At 39.7% G+C, this 21,231-nt stretch overlaps 1 long non-coding RNA gene across 5 annotated transcripts in view; it reads left to right on the top strand.

Annotated features, from left to right (window-relative positions):
- Positions 1-20,753, top strand: part of LOC142602023 (uncharacterized) — a 64,203-nt gene extending 43,450 nt beyond the window's left edge. For 3 of the 5 annotated variants that reach the window (XR_012835648.1, XR_012835645.1, XR_012835644.1), the window contains 3 exons: positions 1,496-9,845; positions 9,992-10,039; positions 10,596-11,103. This is a non-coding gene — a long non-coding RNA (uncharacterized LOC142602023). Of the gene's footprint in view, positions 1-1,495; positions 9,846-9,991; positions 10,040-10,595; positions 11,105-20,466; positions 20,528-20,645 lie in introns of those variants that run through there. The other 2 variants (XR_012835647.1, XR_012835646.1) reach the window with 2 other exon arrangements.
- Positions 20,754-21,231: the final 478 nt, after the last annotated feature.

Genomic DNA, 21,231 nt, shown 5'->3' with positions numbered 1-21,231 from the left:
TTTTGTTGTGATTTTGTTCCTCTGACACTTCTTCATATTGCTGCAAAGATCGTCCGTCCTGTGTTTCTCTTACATTTAATTCCCTTGCTTTGCAAAATCCACCGCCCTTTGCTTGCCTCACAAAACTTAAGGTGTTGATTAATTTTCAAGGCCTTTCACAACCTCTTGCGCTGTACTTACCACCTCACCTTCAAGACTGAGGCTGAACACCAACATCCAGTTAGCCCGCAAGCAGCCCAGCCTTCTCCATCTACTTGTTGAAGTTCCAGGCAGACACATTTGTTTTGTTCCCTGTAGTATTCCTATATGGCCCCCTAAGCTGGGAAAGGGGAATGTGCCTATAAGCAGCCCCAAAATATGTCATTATCCTCCAAATCCCTTCTTAATATTCTTCTTAACTATGACTAATGCATGAAACAGCATGAGCACGGTCTCCTGAGATCAAGCTGAGCAATGCTGGTTGCTTTATTTCCCCCACTGATCTGTCTGCATTAATTTCCTCTGTACTTGCAACATAAGTCATCTGGGGCAGAGACAAGTAGCATAAACAACTTCAAAGTGCTACAGCAGAAGAGTCGATAAGTAATGATTTTGGAAGGCTGGTACCTCTAGGAGACTTTGAAGTGGTGGCCTACGGTGTGTGAATGCTGCAGAACATGTGCCTCTGGCTGAAGAATGAGAAAGTGTTATGGGATTTACTTTCTATTTCCTTACTTCTGTGAAAGGTTTATTTTATTTTACAGAAACCTTTATTGTTTCTCAATTAAGTTGTTTGTATATTAATGGTATCTATGGATAACATGGGAAGATAAATATTGAAATGGGATGTGGAAGTGATTCATATTTCATGAACTCTGGTCCTGACCTTCTTACAATTACCAGAACAAATTACATTAATTACACCAAATTACATGACAGGTGGAGGAAGTTGTCATTAGTATCCATTACATACAGCAATATAGAAAGAAATTCCCCGGGTTTCTGTGGTAATTGACCGTAAACATGACCAGTCTTACATAACAGCAGTGCGTACTCAGGACGTGATGATAGTTTTGTTTGTGCACTTTTCATGTGAAAAGAGCTTATTTCAGAATAAAAAGGTTGTTCCTGAGTGATAATATCAATGAAGCCTGGATTCCTATGGATTAGAGTCCCCTGCGCCCACTCTTGCAGCACCATTTCCACCTCCCGCCGTGTCCTCTGTAGCATCCTCGACTGGTCCAAAGCAAACCGTAACGTGTGTGCCTGGAGTGACGTGCACCGACCTCCTGCCAGCTGTGTGGGCAGCTGCAGGGGCCGTCTGTCCTCCTCTGGGGCAGCCAGGAGTTCCTGTCTTTCCCTCTCTATTGTTAACTGCTGTTCTTCAGGAAACCTGTAGGAGCGCAATCGTCTATTGGACTTCTAGTACCTTTCAAATTTGGATTAATAATTATTGTGTTTTGGGGAAATTAAATGAGAGAGACATACTGTGGTAACATAAACCTTGCTTTCCTAGGCACAGAAACAAGAAAAAATATTTTGTATGAAGGTCAGCATCTGAAAATGTGAACATGAGAGCCATCTAGCAGGGTCAGACAGTGCGACCCATGTGACAGGCTGCCGTTGCATGACATCATGCTCCACCAGGAGCCCCACCAGCCCCTACCACAGTGTGGACATCACACTCGCTTCGCCTTTTTAGTCACAGTGCAGTGTTGCTCAGGTGAAAGACTGTGATGAAAAAGGGACGTATTCTGATACATACAAGTTTTCTTAATATCTGCCATAGTTGAATTGTTTACTAAGAACATTGGAAATCCACATTTTACCAAAAATAATTTTTTCTTCATTTTTTTCAATGGGAGAAAGAAGCTTAAAGGCACAGATAAGATCTTGTTTCTCCTTCACTTTGTTTTCTAAAGCCTGTAGAGCTTGTAGTGCATGTTTTCCTTTTGCTTTTTTTCCTTGTTCTGTTATTCATCCTTAAATATAGTTTTACCCTGATGATGGTTTTTGTTAAGAAAAATAATTTTACTTTAAATCTTTCAAGGTATTATTACAAAAAAAAAAAAAAAAGAGAGAAAAAATATATGAAAAAGAACTGAATGACTCCCTTTTAATAATTTTTTTTAAATTCTCTGATTGTCTGTGAAGGGTTTAGAGGATGTGACTCTAATAATATAGTCTAAAGACTGGTTTATTCCATTATCTATGTTACTGCATTTGCTTTGTAGACTGTTTTTAATCAGTAAAAAGGTTCAAGTACCTTAGAAAAAATGGAGACATCTTCCTTTTCTGGATGTCTGAGCACAGCAGACTTTGACTTTGAATACGATTTATACATTAACTTTCAAAATATTGGCACAGACTTTCTTTAAAATGCATAGCCAGATTTTTCATCCATCACTTGAACTGATGGGTGCCAGATCCCTCAATACCTCTGAGGACTGGTGCCTGAGACCATGCGAAAGCAGCTGACCCTCGGTAGACTGTTGTGTTGCGATCCATCCAGTCCCGTGGAGCAGCTTCGTGAAGGACCACATGCAAAAATAGCACGCAGAGGTATTTTCTTGCACATATGTACTTTTTTCACGTGGTAGGCATGATAAGAACAAATCAAACTGCTTCCATAAACTCCAGTTTGTTTCCCAGGTAGGTCAATCTGCAATTTGATATATGTAAAAAAACCCTCAGCCATTAACAACAAAAGGGTCTTACCTTAAAAAATGCGATGAATGCCCTATTTGAGTGATGAAACAATCATTATTTTCACATAAGCTCTGTGGTTTCAAAAATGTAGTAAAACCTCGTAAACTAACTTAAGAACATAATCAAGAAATCAATGTATCAAACCTTTGTAAAAAAGACAACAATCTGTCAGAGGAGACAGTGGAGAGGAAAGGTGTGAATGAAGGCTTAAAAAAAAGAAAAAAAATGAAAGTAATGCTTTAAAAAATAGAAGAATGTGGTAAATGCACAGTGGTGCTCAATGCAGCTGCGTAAGAGGGAGTGATGTGGTCAGCACGGGTGTCCGTGACCTTCCAGCCCACCTGGGGCAGCTAGAGGTGGCCTTTGGCTTCAGTCCAGGACCAACCTCAAGCTGGGGACCCCACAGAAATGACGCTGTAACTCCGCTGTCGTCATCGTCTAGAGATCGTCTTTAAACAATTCAGGTTAGCATACGATTAAAAAACCTTTCCTCTCGTTGTTCAATAAAATACTTTAGAATGACGGCCCAGCACTCTAGTTTGTGGAATGAATAACCTATTTCTGCTATAGGTGCACTTTGTCACCAAGATGAAGGATGCTGAGAGAGCCCTGAGGCTGGGGACAGCTGTATTGTGTACAATGAGATTTCTGCGAGAGCTAAATGTTGTAGAGATCACAGGGGTGGAAATCCTGGAGAGAAGAGTGAGGTTTGTGCTTTGCCTTGCACAGACTGAAGCATGTATTTACTGGATCTGTGCAGGGGAAGCTTTTCTTTTTGAGGCTGCCTGACACAATAGGAGAACTTGCCTTACACGTGGAACCAGAATTTAGAAAGGTTTTTGTATTATAACAAATACACAAACGTATTAAACTACAGTGATGTGATCCAGGCCTTCAGCAGCTTAGCCTGAAATGTCATCTGCACATGCCAGCCAAAGATGCAGGAAGACTAGAATATATGGTGCACAGGATTTAGCTATTTCACAGTAAATTAAATAGGACTTCTGAAACCTTTTGGAACTGTATTTTTGAAATTTTGTGATGTTCAGCTTGCTTTATAGATGTTAAGCCTTGCTGTCCTTTTCCTGGAAAACTACGACACTAAAAGAAAATTTACTTGTTTGGTATATTATTACAATTTTTCTTCAACCCAGCATTGAGCTTTAGTACTTAGTACCATTTAACTCTGTGTAATCATTTAAATCCACTTTAATGACTTTTGTAATATAAATGTTTTAAGTATAATAACAATGATTTTAACAAGTGTTTCCTGATTCCAGGCATGTGTAAAGAAGATGGGGTATGTAATATGTCTGACCAGATAACTGCTTTTACAAATTATATTCATTCTTCTTTATTTAGCTGCAAAATGAAGAGAGTTCAGTGTAGTTCAAGGAAAGCATTGTGGTAAACAGACAGCTTAAATGTGAGCAGTGTAAAGAGCAGCAGCTTGCAGAAATATTGCTATAGATACTAAGACCGTATCCTGCCTCGCTACGGACCACACATAATTGAATCATGTTCAATAGAAGGCCATTACAAAACAGAGCTGATTTGCAATGCTAATGTGGTGAAGACAGCTGTCACTGGGAATTAAATATGATCATTCAAAGCCTGAATAAATGAGGTACCCATTATCTTCTGGCTCTGCTGCAGCCTGCTTAAAGAACACAAATAAATGATACTGTCTCAATAACCAGCTCAGTTTTGTCTTCCAGCCATAGAAATATGAAGAAGACAGAGGGAAGAGGGAGGGCACACAACAACATCAACAACAAAAAGCAGAGTCAATTTACAAAGACACGCAGAGAACCAGTGCCCTAGGACTCCATTTTCAACAGGACGGTATCTGTGGAAAAACGGAGAAAAAGCTCTTTAACCAAGCTAACGTGTTTTCGTGTAGAGCAGGCATACTTATTTACAAAGAAAGAGTGAAAAAAACCAGTTGTCTAAAAATCATAGCCAGTGATTTTCCAAAAGAAATCAGTCAGAGAATCCAAACTGTCAGATGAACTAGCACAGAGTCTGCCAAGAGTGATAAAGGGTAGCTGAAGGTAAATTTCTTTTCTTTTTTTTTTTTTTGCCACCCAGTGCTTTGAATGTCATAAGGTATTTTGATTCGATTTGAATGTGAACCATAATCTATACACAAGGAAAATGTTGATTGCGGTGGAAGAAATTTACATTTGTTTGAAGAAGGAATTTCTGGGAAGTTTCTGTCGTTTCACAGACAGCATAAAAACCAACAGCGCTAAGAAGAAGGAAAAAGAAAAGTTAATATAAAAATCAAGGTTATTTCTACTTCAGATAAGTCTGTCACAGCAAACTTACTAGTCCCTGATGTAGCTAGTTTGGTCCTAAGTGGAATCCACCCGGTTTAAGCTGTAGCTGGGCAGAGCTGTGAAGCAGCCGGACCCAAGTGAGAGCTGTGCGGTGCCGGGGATCTGCATTCCGGAGGTGGGCATCCTCCGCTGGCTCCGCGTCCCAGCCGAGCAGCCGCCGGGGCTGCGGTGCTGGGATGCTGCCGGAGGGGAGCACCGACAGCTGCAGTGACGAGCGCTGTCTTAATCGGTATTTAATTAGCAACTCACGCCTATAGAAAATACTCTGTAAAATTTGCACTTTAAAGGAGAGAGAAAACAGAGAAGTAATGTGCAGAAATCATATTGGTGGCATGGATGCATGTGTGCAAGTGTTTCTTTAGACCCATGATATCCACAAAAGATTACTATATATGAAGGACTATAGAGCTGCTTTTCTGCCATCAAATTATTTGCCCACCCACTGCCTCTTCATAATACTTTACATTTTCCAACACAAAAATCATCTGGCAGAGCTTGGAAATAGTCAAAACATGCTAGGCAAAGTGAGAGGAAAGAAGCGGACAAGAGCTATGCCTCAGATCCCTATCGCTTGTAATGCCAGGTCCCAGGGCAATTTGAGACCTTTGGCAATCCCGTGTAAGTGTGTGGCAGGCAACAGATTCCACAGTGGAGCTGGCTGCACACGTGAGAAAATATGCCAGTCTAGAACAGTGAACTAAGTGCAAAGAAAATAAAGGTATGAGCAAGATATTAATGCATTCACTATGGAAAACCAGCAAAACCCCCCGAAGGTTTAGAAGGTATATGACTGTGAAAAATTGCATCTGACATAATACTAAATACCAGCAAGTACAAGGTCATATATATGGCACAGGCAAGCAAATCAACAGGATGGATACAAATTGGGGATTAGCTCTTTAGAAGTCAGCAAATTTAGGAATGATAACAAAAATAAATGTGAAGTTTCAGTCTGAAGCACAGGCTGGTTGTGGTGGAATGTATTGTAAGTCAGTGCACAAACGAAAAGCAACAGTTTGCAAGACATGGCATTAACGCATCCGCACTTGAAATGCTGTGATTTTGTATGTCCTCACATGGACTGAAATGTTAATGAAGACAAAAAGGACATTTACCACGGGGAAAAAACATAGTACAGAGTACATCTGGAATGACCAATAGCACCATATCTCTCTTCTTTAAAAATGAGGAGCTGGGGACACAAATAAGTCAAGCTATACCTGAAGAAGTAGAAGTATTTGTATTTCAAAAGAAATCATGGATGTAAGAGACACCAGTGTAAAGCAGGTGTGAGAGGAGTTTCAAGGCCAGAATCCTTTGAAATCTAAACATTTTGTAGGTAAACTTCTCTTGTGAAATAAAATAGAGCAAGGCCAAAGAAATAGGTATTTGAAATTACTATTTTAAGTTCCTTCATCTATCATTTACTTGATAACTATAGTTTGCAAACCCCTTAGCTGTGAGCCATTAAATAGAAGACCTATTGTGCCCTACTGTGAGAATATCTTTAATGGATTCTCTATTTTCCCAGTTTCGCTTGGGGTTTAGTATTTTTCCTGTTTTAAAACCCAGGGAAGGAAAACCTTACATTCACTGTTTTGAAACCCTGTGGGTGCAATGTAGCACCTGTACATTTAATATCAAAGCCTTTGATTGTGTTTAGCTGAGGGGGTTCTTCTTCCCTGCCCTATTCCTTCCAGTGACTCCTAAATTACCTGTAGATTTATGCATTTTACCACTTCAAGAATTTCAAAATACATTTTAATTGCTAGGTACCTTTGTCTGCAAGACTCTGGTTGATACAGGTGTGTTGGTTTTTTTTAATTTAAATGTGACTGGCAACGCCGCAGGTGATACACAGCCGGAGAATGAACCAGGGCACGGGCAGATTGTCATGCACTGCGTGATGCTGCAGCACTGTGCACATGGGTATGACACCTCTCACAGATAACTGGAACATGCACGGCAAGGCCTTTCAAACATTCCCCTCTGACTCTGGTTGTGTGTATCATCCTTCCTTGGAGAGACTTCGTGCAGGATTCTTCTCAGATCCCTTCATCCCTCCCGTCTCACAGCCCCCATGGCCACAGCACTGTCTTTTCTTTCTCTTTTTTGTTAGATGTTTTTACTACCAAACATATTATTATGTCCATGTGATCAGCACTTTTACTGACAATATTATTGCATTTTTATGCAGGGACTACTACTACTGTGTTTACTTCGCAGCAGGGAATGCAAGTCTCATTTGACAGCTTTATCCTCAGGAAAGCCCTTCATGTGTCACTAGATGAATGAGCAATCCCATTGCTCTACAAAGCAAATGAGGATAATTCAACATTTCCTCATCTTTAGTAAAGCACTTGATGTTTTCATGTGCTGCAATTGTAGCATTTAAAACTGTAGACATGGCAAATGTAGAGCAATTCATGTATTTACCAAATGGAAGCATGGCTCATCCACGTGGGTTGGAATGGACCTCAAAGATCATCTAGTTCCAACCCCCGTGCCATGGACAGGGACACCCTCCACTAGACCAGGTTGCCCAAAGCCCCATCCAACCTGGCCTTGAACCCTTCCAGGGAAGGGGCATCCACAGCTTCTCTGGGCAACCTGTTCCAGTGCCTCACCACCCTCACAGTGAAGAATTTCTTCCTAACATCTAATCTAAATCTACCCTCTTTTAGTTTAAAGCCATTACCCCTTGTTCTGTCACTACATACCCTTGTAAACCATCCCTCTCCAGCTTTCTTGTAGGCTCTGTTAGGTACTGGAAGGCTGCTCTAAGTTCTCCCTGGAGCCTTCTCTTCTCCAGGCTGAACAACCCCAACTCTCTCAGGCTGTCCTCATAGGAGAAGTGCTCCAGCCCTCTGATCAACTTCGTGGGCCTCCTCTGGACTATCTCCAACAACCCTCTTGTGCCTAATTAGTCAATTTAGGGTGATGTCATTTAGCATAGAGAGAAATAAAGAATTATGAAGCATTTATTAGGGAAAGTGAAATTAAATTGGCGCTGGCATGTACAAGGAATCAAGCATATAAGGTGCTCAGAATGAAATGGAGCAGTTATTGCTGTGACTGTAAGATATATATTAGATTTGTACCAGAAAAATAAAACTATGCATAATCTAGGGAAAAAATCAAAACCCAGGAAGCTACATGGACCCTTGTTACAGCAGGCAAGGGTTTTGTTCCCATCCATCTGCCTCCTCTTTGCTATTAATTACAGAGCTAGTGAAGCTTGATTTCACAAATTTTGGGACTTGTGTTTGGACTGCAATACACCTAGCTCCCTCCTGTTCCTCTCATACCTTCCTACCTTGCTGAAGGAAAAGGGATGAAGAAATGTATTTTGACACAGTATTTACCATTCCACTTAAAATCAAAGCACTTGTAACTAAGGACCAGGAAAAAGGGGAGAAGAACGGAGCAATGGGGGGTGTTACTCTCAGTAGCTGGAGCACTTTCTGCGTATTTCAATTCTAAGCCAAGCTGAATCCTCTCACGTCCTTGCTGCTAGCCTCATTTATTTCAAATTCCTCTTGAATGCTACTGAAATCCATGGGAAAATTCCTGTTCATTTCTAGGTGTTGACTGTATTTATTTTCCTGTGTTGTGGTATTTAAGTACTAGAGTCTAAATTTTATAAATATACTCTTCTTCATGATGCCTAGATCTTGTTTCATTTCCTGCTTTATTGAGATATCTAGAACACTTAAGAAAGAAGAGTAAAGATAATGATGGCATTGCTTCCAAATAGGACTGGAGTAAAATCCCATTTGGATCAATCCTCTTAACAGAGTTAAGGAATGCAGCTTGTGTCTACGATGGAAACACGGTTGGTTTTGGTGACTGCTCTTTTTTTTTTCCAGACTTCACAACTCTCGGATTAAACCAACATTTACTATAGTCAATGGTAAGTAATTGATGGAGACTAATTGGAGACTATCTCATAAACAATTATGGTTGTTAAATGTTGATCTTTATTGATTAATTTTTGTATAGCACTGCAGAACGCTTTGAGATTTCACTCGTTATGATAAGCGTCACTGTTTCCTACATTACTGGCTACACATTGCCTCACAGCTCTGCGTCAGGGCTTCAGGTGTTGCCTTGCTCTTATTATCATGGCATGTAAGAGATGTAATGCAAAGTGAGCAGATCTTCATAGAAACCTTCAAGTTAGAGACCCATGTGCTTAGATACCTACATATTTTAGCAATCACCACTTTTTTTCCTGCTATATGTAGATGGATGCATCCAAACGTTGACTAGGTTTGATGTATGTCCTTGAACTTCTGTTGTTAATCCTGTGCATAAGCTGTAATTTATTTCATTTTCTCATTAAACACTAGATTGAATACAAATAAGTGTTGTGCTAAAGTGTTAGTTTCATGTTGATAAGGCTGGATACATAGCTATGAGGTTGTTGCGCGGCAACAAAGTGTATTTTCTTTACATTACGAAGACACTGTAATTTTTGTATGTTATACTCTAAATATGAAAATAAACTGTAGTGAAAGGTCTTCAGTAGAGCTTTGTTCTCAGCTTGCATTTTTTCAGTCATTTTATCTTTCCCAAATGGTCTAAACTGTATTACATTTCCTGTCAAATTTAATTAAAAAACCCCCAACTTCACACTAATTAGCTAATTAGGGGCCATAAAATGTTCTTTCCGTCCCTCTCTATTTTTATTCTTGTTTATTTCTGAAGTGTGAATGGGGTGGAAAATCCATCCACTAAAAGGGAGATGGAGATAATTGAACTCTTTTCATACAGTCTCAGGTAGAAATCAAATCCAAGACCCGGAGGTGAAAGGTGAGCTCTATAACTACTATACCAAACTATTCTTGGTAATTATCAGCATGAGCATAATTATTAACATTTCAATTATACTCACAGTATTATATCTCTCCAAGGGGTTTAACTCCACTGATTTTCAACTTGTCTTGTTTTTTTGGTAGACATCCAGTTGGAACAAAGTTGCTGGATAATATTTTTGACACAAAAGGGTAACATACTTTTCAGAAAACGTGATCTATATGTTTTGTCCTCAATGACACTTGTGCGCTTCCAGATTTTGATTGCTTGGTAACACTACTTGGCATAGTGAGGTATCTATTTCAATAGATTTAAATAACTTATTACACAAGGAAAGAAAAACTGCATCCAGACTCTTCTCTCTTAAAGTCTAAAGTTTGAAATTGCAACCTAGATTAATAACACTGCATCCTTTGATTTTAAAATAATATTCACTCTTTGTCTGCTGTCTAATAACTTTTAACATATCTGTTTCCTAAAATTTACTTAGCCAAAGTAGAAAGCCAAATAATTCATGTATTTTGAAATATTTTATGTTTATATATCTCGTTAACTATTTCTCAGTATTCAAACCTAAAATGTTCAATAAAATAAGGATTTATGATAAGAGGGAATCACATGAGGCATTTCTATGCCTTTAGTAATTTTATATAATCATCTTTAGTGCTTGTGCATTATGGCTGAGCTCTAGTTGCTTGGTGCTTGAGCATCTCCAAGTAAAGATGCAGTATTATTCTATATTTATAGGTGTGGTACTTTCAGAAAATGCTTATGAGAGAGACCAGCCTGTCTGGGAGGGGAATGGAGACTTCAGCTTGAAGACTGAGTATGACGGCGAAAGTGACTCACATCCTAAAAGGCACGCGAACTCAGTACAAAACAAATTAAACAAAACAACTTTAAACAGCAGCAAAGGTAGCATCCTGTATTTCTGCTCCTCATCACATGGGCATGAAAGAGGCTGTTTAACAACTGTAAAATCCTTCAATCTTCACAGAAAAATGGCAAACTTCCAACAGGGCTGGAAGACAGATGACTATAGTGAGCCTGGGAGAGTATTAAAAATGTATCTTTTTTTTTTCTTTTCCTTTTCTTGTGCACTTTCAGAGATATCTGCTTTTGGCCACAGCAAGCTGCATTAGCTGAAGCTTTGGACTGATACCGTGTGGCCATTTTAATGTTTTTGGGTTTGGTTTTGGGTTTTTTTCCCTGTAAGATCTATCTTTCTAACAGTTACAAGCTAAGGCTGCAACATGGCCTGAGAACATCTGCTATACCAGCAGGATGTTGGGTTTAGTGACAGGATTTATGTGTAATCAAAAATCTAGAGAAAAAAAATAGATGGGTGTATTGCCAGCTTGCACAAATTGTTGATTTATGATTAGCACATTTTAAAGGGTGGACCAATTCATCGTACTTTCGTAATGAGCACGAAAGATGTAGAAACCTAATGGGAATGCTCCAAGATCGAACACAAACTCTACCCAATGTTGCAAATATGTGCCTTGCTAGTACAACCATAGCAGAGAAACCGAAAACAAATCACCATTAGTACAAGGGAAGCTTACTGATGCATGGAAAAACATGCAACAATAGCTTCAGAGGACCCTCCCTGCCTCCTCCACAAAAAAAGCAGGATGTCTTTGGGTACTGTAGAAAAAATGGTACTTTTATGAAAAGATAAGTCTTTGTCAAAAGGCAAGGAGGAAGCAAAAAGCACTATATGGAAGTGTATGGTAGTGACTTAAGCTGTTTTGCACGTATCAGTGCCATGCAAATCTTGAAAACCAACCGTATTGTGCAGCTCAGAAAATGAAGGCCAACAGACAAGCTAGGTACACACCTAGCCTGTAACATGTAAGGCTACTGTGATGTCATCTGCTCTTTGGAAGAAAAGCAATCAAACCTAACCAAACTGCAGTTGTACAATGGAATGATAAAATATCATCAGGAGAAATGTAAATAATATTTATAATGCCAAGTAAAATTTTCAGCCTGAAACAATCAGGTAAGTATCAGAACTTGAAAGAATTTATGATTTTAACCTAAAGACTTTGTATAACAAACAATGTAATGCAAAGCAAAACCATCCGCAACAATAATTAGGTACTGGACTGTCCTCCAACTATTAATATAAAATTGCCAAGATGGAGTTGAGGGACAGAAATGTCTTCTGGGCACATTACACCCAGAAAAACACTGAGTAATTCAGCAAACAAAAACTGTCTATCTGCATTACAGTGTACTTATTCGTAGGTTTAAAGAAAATTGAATGGAACAATTATGTAAATTGAAAATGCTGGGTTAACTGGCCATCTGATATTGCCAGCATGTTTGGTGAACAGTGTCTTGCCCAAGTCCAGCCCTGCCACACACCCCTGGCAATGGGCTGGTTCTCAGTCACCACGCTAGTAAAAAAAATTCCTTTGTAACAAATGGCTCTGGCACTAGTTTACCAGGTTGTCCTTCTGCTCTGTCAGAGCTTGCCACTCTTGCAGGTGAGAACGATCATGCTCCAAATCCCAGCTGCTGTAGCTGACACACGAACACGTCCTGTGCTCTCCACCACCGCTGCCGCGGGAGCAGCAACTTCCTACGTAAACTGAAGGTTTGTGATTGCACGAATGATTATGGTAAAGGTGATCCCTCTCTGCCTTGCAAAGTCCTTCTTTTGAATGAAAGCAAGAGTCTCTGATGTGTTTAAATCAAAGCTTTTGCTCTGCATTTGGTGGATTCAGGTCTGGGGGCTGAGCCTGGATCTGGAAACACAGACATCTGATTTATGAGATACAGTGGTACTTTGGTATGAGGAAACTCTGAATATAACTTGAAGGCCTCCTTCTTCCACACAAACCAAGCTGAAATGAATCCAGAGTCCTAGAAAACAAGTGGAGAACATTTGGGCTGCTCTGCATCTGTCGCCAGCAGGTACGGGGTACCATAAACCAAAGGAGACTGCAAGAAATAAGGAAAAGGAGAGATGAAGGTCAGAGAGATAAATGTCAACAGTCACAACAGAGACAGATGATGTGGGACTGGTTGTAGTAGAACAGAATTTTTTTTTTTTTTAAATAGGAGATGAAACTGATAATTGCAGTGTTCTTGGATGTTGCTGAGTAGGGACTAAGCCAGGATATGTTACCTTACCTTATAATACAGATGCAGTTGCTGAAGAAAGACCTTATGAATGAGCTGCAGCCACTTTTGCGTCTCACCAGCAAACAGGTGATTCAGGGTCAAATGCTCCAAAACTCCAAGTGATAAACGCGTTTCCAAAACTCAGTAATTGTTACTACAAGCACATCTCCAAAGAATTAAGAGATTTTTGACTCAGCTATAAACACATTATTTGTCAGCTGAGTAAGCTTTGTAATAACTGAAGGCAGTAAAGGCCACAATTAATTCAGTACTTAACAGTGTAGTTAAAAAAACTGAGTGCGCCTTTTCTCCCTCCCCAAAACCCAACCAACCAACATTGTCTTGTCTCAGATAAAACTCACCTGCTGTTAGCCAGAAATACTTCTGAGTGCTTTTTGCTGGATATTATCTTCATGTTCATTAGTACAAGATAGCTGATGTCACATTTTCCTGGCCTCTACCATTTTAGCAAACTAGGTGGACATTTATTGAAAAACATTAAGGTGATAACTTGTAACAATAATTTAAAAAACAAGTTAAATAAAAGAAAAGTTGTGTGAGTAACCATGAAGGATTAGCAAGTCTATGAAAATAGTTTTAGAATATTTTCTATGGACAAATTAACATGAACATATGCAAAGCTGTTGAGCTGTTGTGTCTGCCAAAAATACAGGTCAACTCACAGAAGAGTTCCTGATAATTGCAACAGAGAATTAGAGTCTGGAACAAAGTAATTATACATTTGTTTATGTGAGTTTGAACCAGATACATGCTAGCCATTATTTCCCTGAAATAGCTCTATTAGAAAATACTGCAGCTAAGGAAGTGATTATGTACCTCATACCTATTGTCCCTTGCCACCTCTATCACCTGCTGACAAGTCACACTGCTACCGGCAAGAAGTCAGGCAGTTGGCCGAGCTGTGCAGTCTCAGGCATTTGGTGCTCCTGACCATTCGCAGCCTAACTAGCCAGGGAAACTGGTGTGCAAAATTGTATTTAAAATAACGGCAGCCACAGATTGCCTGCTGTGTTTATGTCTGATTAAATTATGGCACATTACCACTACAGTAGCAGCAGATTCATCCTGAACCTGATGGTAATGGGAGACATGAGCTGCAGAACCATTTAATGGTGACTTTGCCATGAAATTTGGGCATATATACATTGCTTATGGCTGTAGCACTCTTTTCCCTCTTCCCAGTAAATGCATGCTCACTCCTGGTGCCACCACCCAAGTGTGAGTGCAATGCTGCATGACTACATGGTGTCCATGTCCAGGAGAGCGTTGTAGAGTTGCCCTATTCCAGACAGAGAAGCAGTGCTGTCCCCACAACCAATTAATGAGATGAAGGATAGCAAAGATCTGGTTTTTGCCAGCCTCAGGCAAATGACAGCGGTAAGCTCCTTGAAACATGGGAGTCAGAGCAGATGCACTGACCATCTCTTAATAGTACTGATGTATGATGGGTAGGGTTTGAAAGTCGAGTGTCCACACAAGATCCTTCAAAGACTGTCTTGAAAGTTGTTAAGAAATTCAATTGATAGTATAGGCAGCTTATAATTATTTGTATCACATTCATGTATTCTTCTATAAATGCTTTGTTTTGGTTCAGAAGAGAAGTTGTGACACTGGAAACTTAACTTCAATGTCCACAGTTATTAGGGGTAAATGGTGCCATGGAAGTCTGTTTCATCACAGCTCACTAGATATGACCAAAGAATAAATCAGCTCTTCTGCAAAACTGTATTAAGAGTCATGACTGAATAGCACCAAAGTTGGAGAAGACCTGTTACATGGCCTTCAAATCGAGAGCAGGAGTGTGAATTTTAATGAAGGGTCAGAGGGAGGGAGTGAACAGCACAGGAGGAATGATGTCTTCACTGCTTGCAGTTGGGCAGCGTGTAGAGGGGAGAGCTGAGAGTAAGACATGCTAGAAGGGAAGATGCTGTATTAATAGTTTAGAGGAAAACAAAACCATTAAATGAGGCTGTAATGGTAACAGGAACAGTGGTCTCCTTTTCTTTGTAGAGAGTCTGGAAACAGATGAAGTATTACTAAGGTCAGTGTTGAATGTATTGCCTTGAGTGAGAGCCTCATGAAAATGAGGAGTCTAATCCCGGGAACAAGCAGTGTAATTGAAGTACAGATGCTTTTGCAGTGCACAGAATGGTGAATCTCTCAATCCTCCATAATCATACTTCTGACCTTAAGTGATGTATATGCATAGGCGAGCATATGCGTACAAACGCGCACGCACAATAGGATTGGGCACTGTCATAACTACTTGTTACTAAGCAAAAATTGTCACCCGATCATTTTGCACAATAGGAACGTCCTGTGTCAACAGTAGCTCCTATAGATTGAAACGAGTCAGCAGGTTCTGCCTGTACTGCCCCGAGGCATGATGACAGCCCCTGCCAGCACAGCACCCCAGTGCCGTTGCTTCTTACACCCTCTCTTGTATCTGACCCTGGAGCATTTGGTTTTGAAAGGACACTGTTTTCTGCTGCACTGGAGGAATTAGGATTGCACTGCTTATATAGTCCATCTTTCCTACAAATCCATTTTTGCTTTTAGAAAAGTTTGTTTCCTAACCCCTTTTTCCTCTAATAGTTGCAAGTGTGGTGCTAGTGTCTAATCGAGGATGCAGAGCCACCACATTACACTGCACCGTACCCAGCAAAACCAGTTCCCAATGCAGCTGAGCATTTGGAAACCTGAAAACCCAAACTACTTTCCCTACCATACTTCAAGCTATTTCAGATGGTCTGTCAAAAAAACCCCCCAACCAACACCCAAACAAACGAAAGTCAAATAAAAGAAATTGGGCCATAGACATCCCTGACATAAGATTGTGTAGTTCCACTGCCTTAAGTCAGTGATATTTTAAAGCATATGACGATCTTGCACTAGGATTCATGGCCTGAGCATGCAAGGACACCTGCCTTAATACTACAAACTTCATTTTTTTCAGTGGGTTTTGCACTGATGGAGGGCTTCACAGACTCAAACATAGTAGTTTGCTCAGGGATAGCCCTAAAAATCTGCCTGTTGGTAGCAGCTGACATAAAGAAGTTCAATATTTGCTTTGGTTCTTCAATTCCTTAGTTTAAAACCAACCAACAAAACCCTCAGTATTTCCCTTCATTTTTTTAGTGCATATTTTGATGATATGATGTAATATTTTCCTGCATAGAAAAAAATACTGCCGGGAACTTTTAGAACAAGTGTGCTGATGTTAGCTAGACATATAGGTATGTCTGTACGTGCTGCTCTAGATGGTTTGGCTATATGTCCTTGTGCAAGATGGGCTTGACAGCACTTATGTATTTACGTGCTATATTTGATCGTGAAGCAGTAATGTATTAGGGGATGACAACAAGAGATTTACCTGTAGAAATAAAAGGATGAAAACAGTATCCCTGGATGACTGGAGAAACATAGAGATACTCAGAGCTCTCTACTCTTCCCATTGCCATTGACAGGAGGCGGTGGTATTCTGGGGATTTGTCCTTAACCACAAAACCATAAAAAGAGTTACTAGACTTGTCATGTAATTATTATACTGGATAAGAGCACACAGCTACTCAATAAATAACAGTAATCTTCGGTTTTTTTCTTGTTTCAACGAATTCTTCTGTACAAATAGGTATTTAAATAACACAGGCTATAAAAGCAGCAGCAACCAGCTAGAGTGTATGTGTACAGAAACTCTCTAATATAAATTAGTGCCTTTTAAAAATCACTGTAAACTCTGTTTTCTGTAATTATAACAAACCCTAGAGTTTTACCCATGTAATAGTAATTTTTTAGTGTCTTCACCATTATTTTCCTTTTGATTTATTTAACTACATCTAACTTGAGCAAACAATGTTAAGTGGGGAAACAGATGTGGTTAAATAGCCTGTAATTATGCCTTTAGTCATCTGTTACCATCACAAGGCTCCTCCTGCTACTATGACCAGAAAAAGTGACCTAACTGATTTCACCAGCAGCCTTGCCAGTGCCTGATGCAGAATAGATGGCCTTATTAAGCAATCAGAAAAAAAAATAAATAAAAATCAACCATTACATTGGAATAGTAATCAGCAGTGTTTATACTAGCCCCACAATGCACAATCAGAACCATGAATTCTGCTAATTGGGTACCTTCTGCATCCAGAGGTGACTGCAATAGGAAACAAAAGGGACTTGAAAATTAGTGTTTGTAGCAATTAGCTTCTGTCTAAAGGCTTAGCCCAGTTCATGGAAGCCATGATTCAAACAGGGATTATTATAGTAACTATGGTATTTAAATGTCCTCTGTCATTATTCAGCATCAAATTTAGCATAGCAAGACTAATTTGGATTTACTCTTTAAGACTAATTTGGATTTACTCTTTAAAATATGATTGTTGGGAATTTTTAAAGTCCCAAACTGCAAACCATTTATTTTATGCTTTTTTATATTTCCCACATCAGTTGTTTTCTGTTAAAGATTATGAGCCAGTTTCAGACTAACTGTAGAGGTGATTAAATGTGTTTGCTGTTGAATAGCTGAGATTTAACGAATAGCATATTGGAGGGTGTTGGAGTATTATTTTTCACAGAATGATCTGTACTATACTGGCATGTTGAGGAATTCCATACTTCATATAAATGTAAGGACTGCAACTTTATTGTTTATAAACACAGCTACAAATTCACACCAGTGAGTAGTAGTATACAAATGTTTAAGAAGAGAAATTTGGGCATGCAATTTTCTGAGTAAACTGCCAGTGCATTTACAGATAGGCCTCGGTAAAAGCTCAGTGGATTATACTAAATTGGTTACAAAAAGCCTTTTGCCCTTTTCTTTCCTTTGAATCTTTAGCATTTCTGACGTAATAATCTGATAGACAAATCTCTGTGCTTCAGTCCTTACCATTATAGACTCCCTGCTGTAGGTGCTTAAAGGACAAATTAACAGTAGTACAATTCGAGTAACCTCTTCACCTTCGCTATCAAAGCATCAGCTGCATATTCTTGCTTTGCTAAAGCTCTCCATATGGTTACAGCAGGACTGTGACAATAGCATATAAAAAAAAGCTTAGAATTCAGGGAAAAAACCTCAGGAAGAAATAGGAAAAGGAAGGCAAAAAGTCTTTAAGTCAACCCTCAGTCTTAGCTCTGCTCTTTAAAGGTTACACTGAATAACGGAAATGTATCATCTGCAATTTATTAATAAGTTGCCATCCTCATTAGTTAACTGCTGTTTAATCCGTATGTGATTAACTGTGTGACCTTAAAAAGATTGTTATTAATACAAAACATTACATTATGAAACCATTAAGTTATAGGAAAATATTGGTACTTTGAAGACAATCAGAATGATAAGTGTGATAGTTTTTAGAGATACTGTACCAACATTTCCTCTGACTGATTGCATTACATATTGATATTAGCAAGTATCAGTATGTAGTGCAATCAGTCAGTGGAAAATGAGTGAAATGTGAACTAATGAGAGCTAATTGTCTCATATAATAGCAAGGACACAGAATTCTATCAATTAAATTAGTCTGAGTTGAAACAACTATCAGTGTAATAATGTTGATAATATCAACCAAATTAGATGTAATGAAATAAATGGTATGCTAAAGATCAAGGATACCCATCGGCTTCGACCCCCACCTCCTGCTAACTAGTGTGAAAGCATCGTGACTTTGGGCTCAGTTTGCTCCAAGTTCTGCCTAACGCACGGCCTGAAACACGCGGTTCTGTACTCAGGCCACGGGTACAGAGGGTTTTTTAATTCTTGTCATTCGCGTCTGGCAAATGGGGAAAGCCACCTGGGACGGTGAGGCAGTGAACAACAAATAGTAGAGATATGCTGTTAAAGGGTATTGTTGACTTTGGCACAGCTGTTGGTGAAACCAGGAGATGTGGTGGGTGAGAAATGCTGGCTTCAGCACGCCAGGTGTCGAGGCTTTTGTTTTTTCCTTGGGAACTGCTACAGCTGAACATCTGTATCACCTGATCAGTAATGATCTCATGGTGCTCAACACTCTTTTTTCTCCCCTTGCTTAGTCCCATTCCTTCCAGCTGATGTTGGGCAAGGCTTCTGAAGGTGTTCCAACGTTGTTCATGAATAGGTCCCAGGCCATAAATCCACGTGGGGACCGAATGGTGAGGGCTGGGTTCTCAGAGGTGCTGAGCATACAGCAGCTCCCACTGAGGCCGAGGGAAGCATTGGGATCATCAGTCTTTCAGCCCTGGTATTTAGGAGTTCAGACGGACCCAGAAGCCTAACTTCACCCACTTCTGAGGCTCCAGCCTCTGAAATTTGTGTATTGCTCTGTTTCACCTCCTAACTGTCAGTCTTTCTAATTCTGTGATCGCTATGACCAAGAAATGTCCATTTAAAAACCAAGTAAATCTCAGTCACTCCTTTAACAGGGCTTGCGATTATTAACGGTATGAATTCTCAAAAGGAACAGAGAACATTGATCTGGGTTTATGAAATGAGGCAGAAAGGTATTTAATTGATTTTAACAGTCCTAATCACCTGATTTCTGCAAATCCCTCCACAGTTAACGCCCTAGAAACGTAACCTGATAAAATAAAAAACAACCAAAGCCAGAAATTGAATGTTCAATGGACAGTGACATTTTGGAGTTTAAGATAAAGACCAGACCAGTCAGTTTTTGACTCACGTAAAATTAGTTTCAGTTTGTTAAGCAGAGTCGCAGCTTCTGAACTTTCTCAGAAACACGTGAAACAACTTGATGTCCAGACTGAGTGTGAGCACTGTGAAGGGTTAAAAGTTGAAAAAACCAAATGAACTTTGTGATGCAGTGAAAAGTTATCTGTAAAAGCCACTTTCTGCTCCAAGGCTCTTGGACCATGCAATCATGCAAGTACTTGAGCTGGTGAGATACGGTAAAAATAACTCACACATAGAGAGCAGATATAGGACAGGGGCCATAGAAGCAAGTGGGCTGATAAACTCAAAGCTGGCAAAATAAGACAGAGCAAATGCATGCAACTTGTGACACAAAGAGAGGAGAAATAATGATAAAAAGGTCTCCATGGCCAGACTTAGCACAGCCTCTTTCCTGGCTGAATATAGTAAAAGGTGAAGCGGGCACTGGTGCAGTGTTCACTTTGCCAACCTGCGTTCCTCCCTACTACTCACAGTCTAGGATGGCAGAAACACAGAAAAAAATCAGGGTCGCACAGGCTATCAGTTCTACCAGGGGTGCAATACATGCTAATCTGAAAGTGCAGCTTGGGAAAGCACTGTAGAGGGAGAATGCCCCAGCAAAATTGCAAAATTTGACTGGCAACTGTCATATTGATCTTGCTGAAAATCTGCAACTGTGTATGAATAAAAATTTGCCATACAGCTGGATGAAGGGAATGTTTCTATCCATATCAAAGAAAGTGAACATAAGAGTGTTAAAACTGAGCCATCTTACTGATATTCCCTTCAAGTAAAATTCATCTCCTTGTGTTACAGGATCACAGGAAGCAAATGCTGGAAATATCTCCATGCTGCAGAAGGCTTGGGTCAGAGAAGGGTAAGGCACCTAATACACCCACAGTGCTGAAACCACATCACTGAAAAAGCATGATCACCCACTAACTGCATATTTTATGTATTATTTAGAAAGCATTTAACACCTTTCTCCCTCAAAGGCTTTGGGGGATGCTGACAGATGTCGAGATTCAACAGCATATCACTGAACTCACCACAGACCTCTACTGTCAATATCAAATCACAGTGTGAAAAACAGCAGGTGAGAACAAATGGTTTCCATTGGGCTGGGCATAAAAATCCCACCATTCCAACAGGAATATTGAATCTATTTTGAAACTGCTGTGAAAGATTTTGACACAGGGAAGGAGCAGAAGTTTCCATTGATGGGACTGTCCTAACTGATCTCTGATGCACTAACAGCATGATGCCCTGTACAACAGTGACTGATGCAATACAATCAGTTCTTTGAATTGCATCATGAGACTTTTGCAATACAAAGATGAGATGAGAACAGGCGATTAATCAGGGACATGAAGTGTCCTGAATATGATGAAAAGAACAAGCACATAAACTGACATAAGTCATAAAAATAAAATGCTTTTTAGTAGTAGAAATACAGTTAGAGAAAAAGGGACTCTGTCAAAAACTAGCTGACAGTCTTTGTTAAATTTTGTGTGGGTGGGAAAAAATATCAGGAAAGCAATTACAGAAACACTAGGGATGGAATAACATAGGGAAGGCTAG

Source organism: Balearica regulorum, chromosome 5 (genome assembly GCF_011004875.1).
Source record: "Balearica regulorum gibbericeps isolate bBalReg1 chromosome 5, bBalReg1.pri, whole genome shotgun sequence".
NCBI lineage: Eukaryota > Metazoa > Chordata > Aves > Gruiformes > Gruidae > Balearica > Balearica regulorum.
Note: the sequence above shows the minus strand (reverse complement) of the source record. Positions and strands in the feature narration are given on the sequence as shown.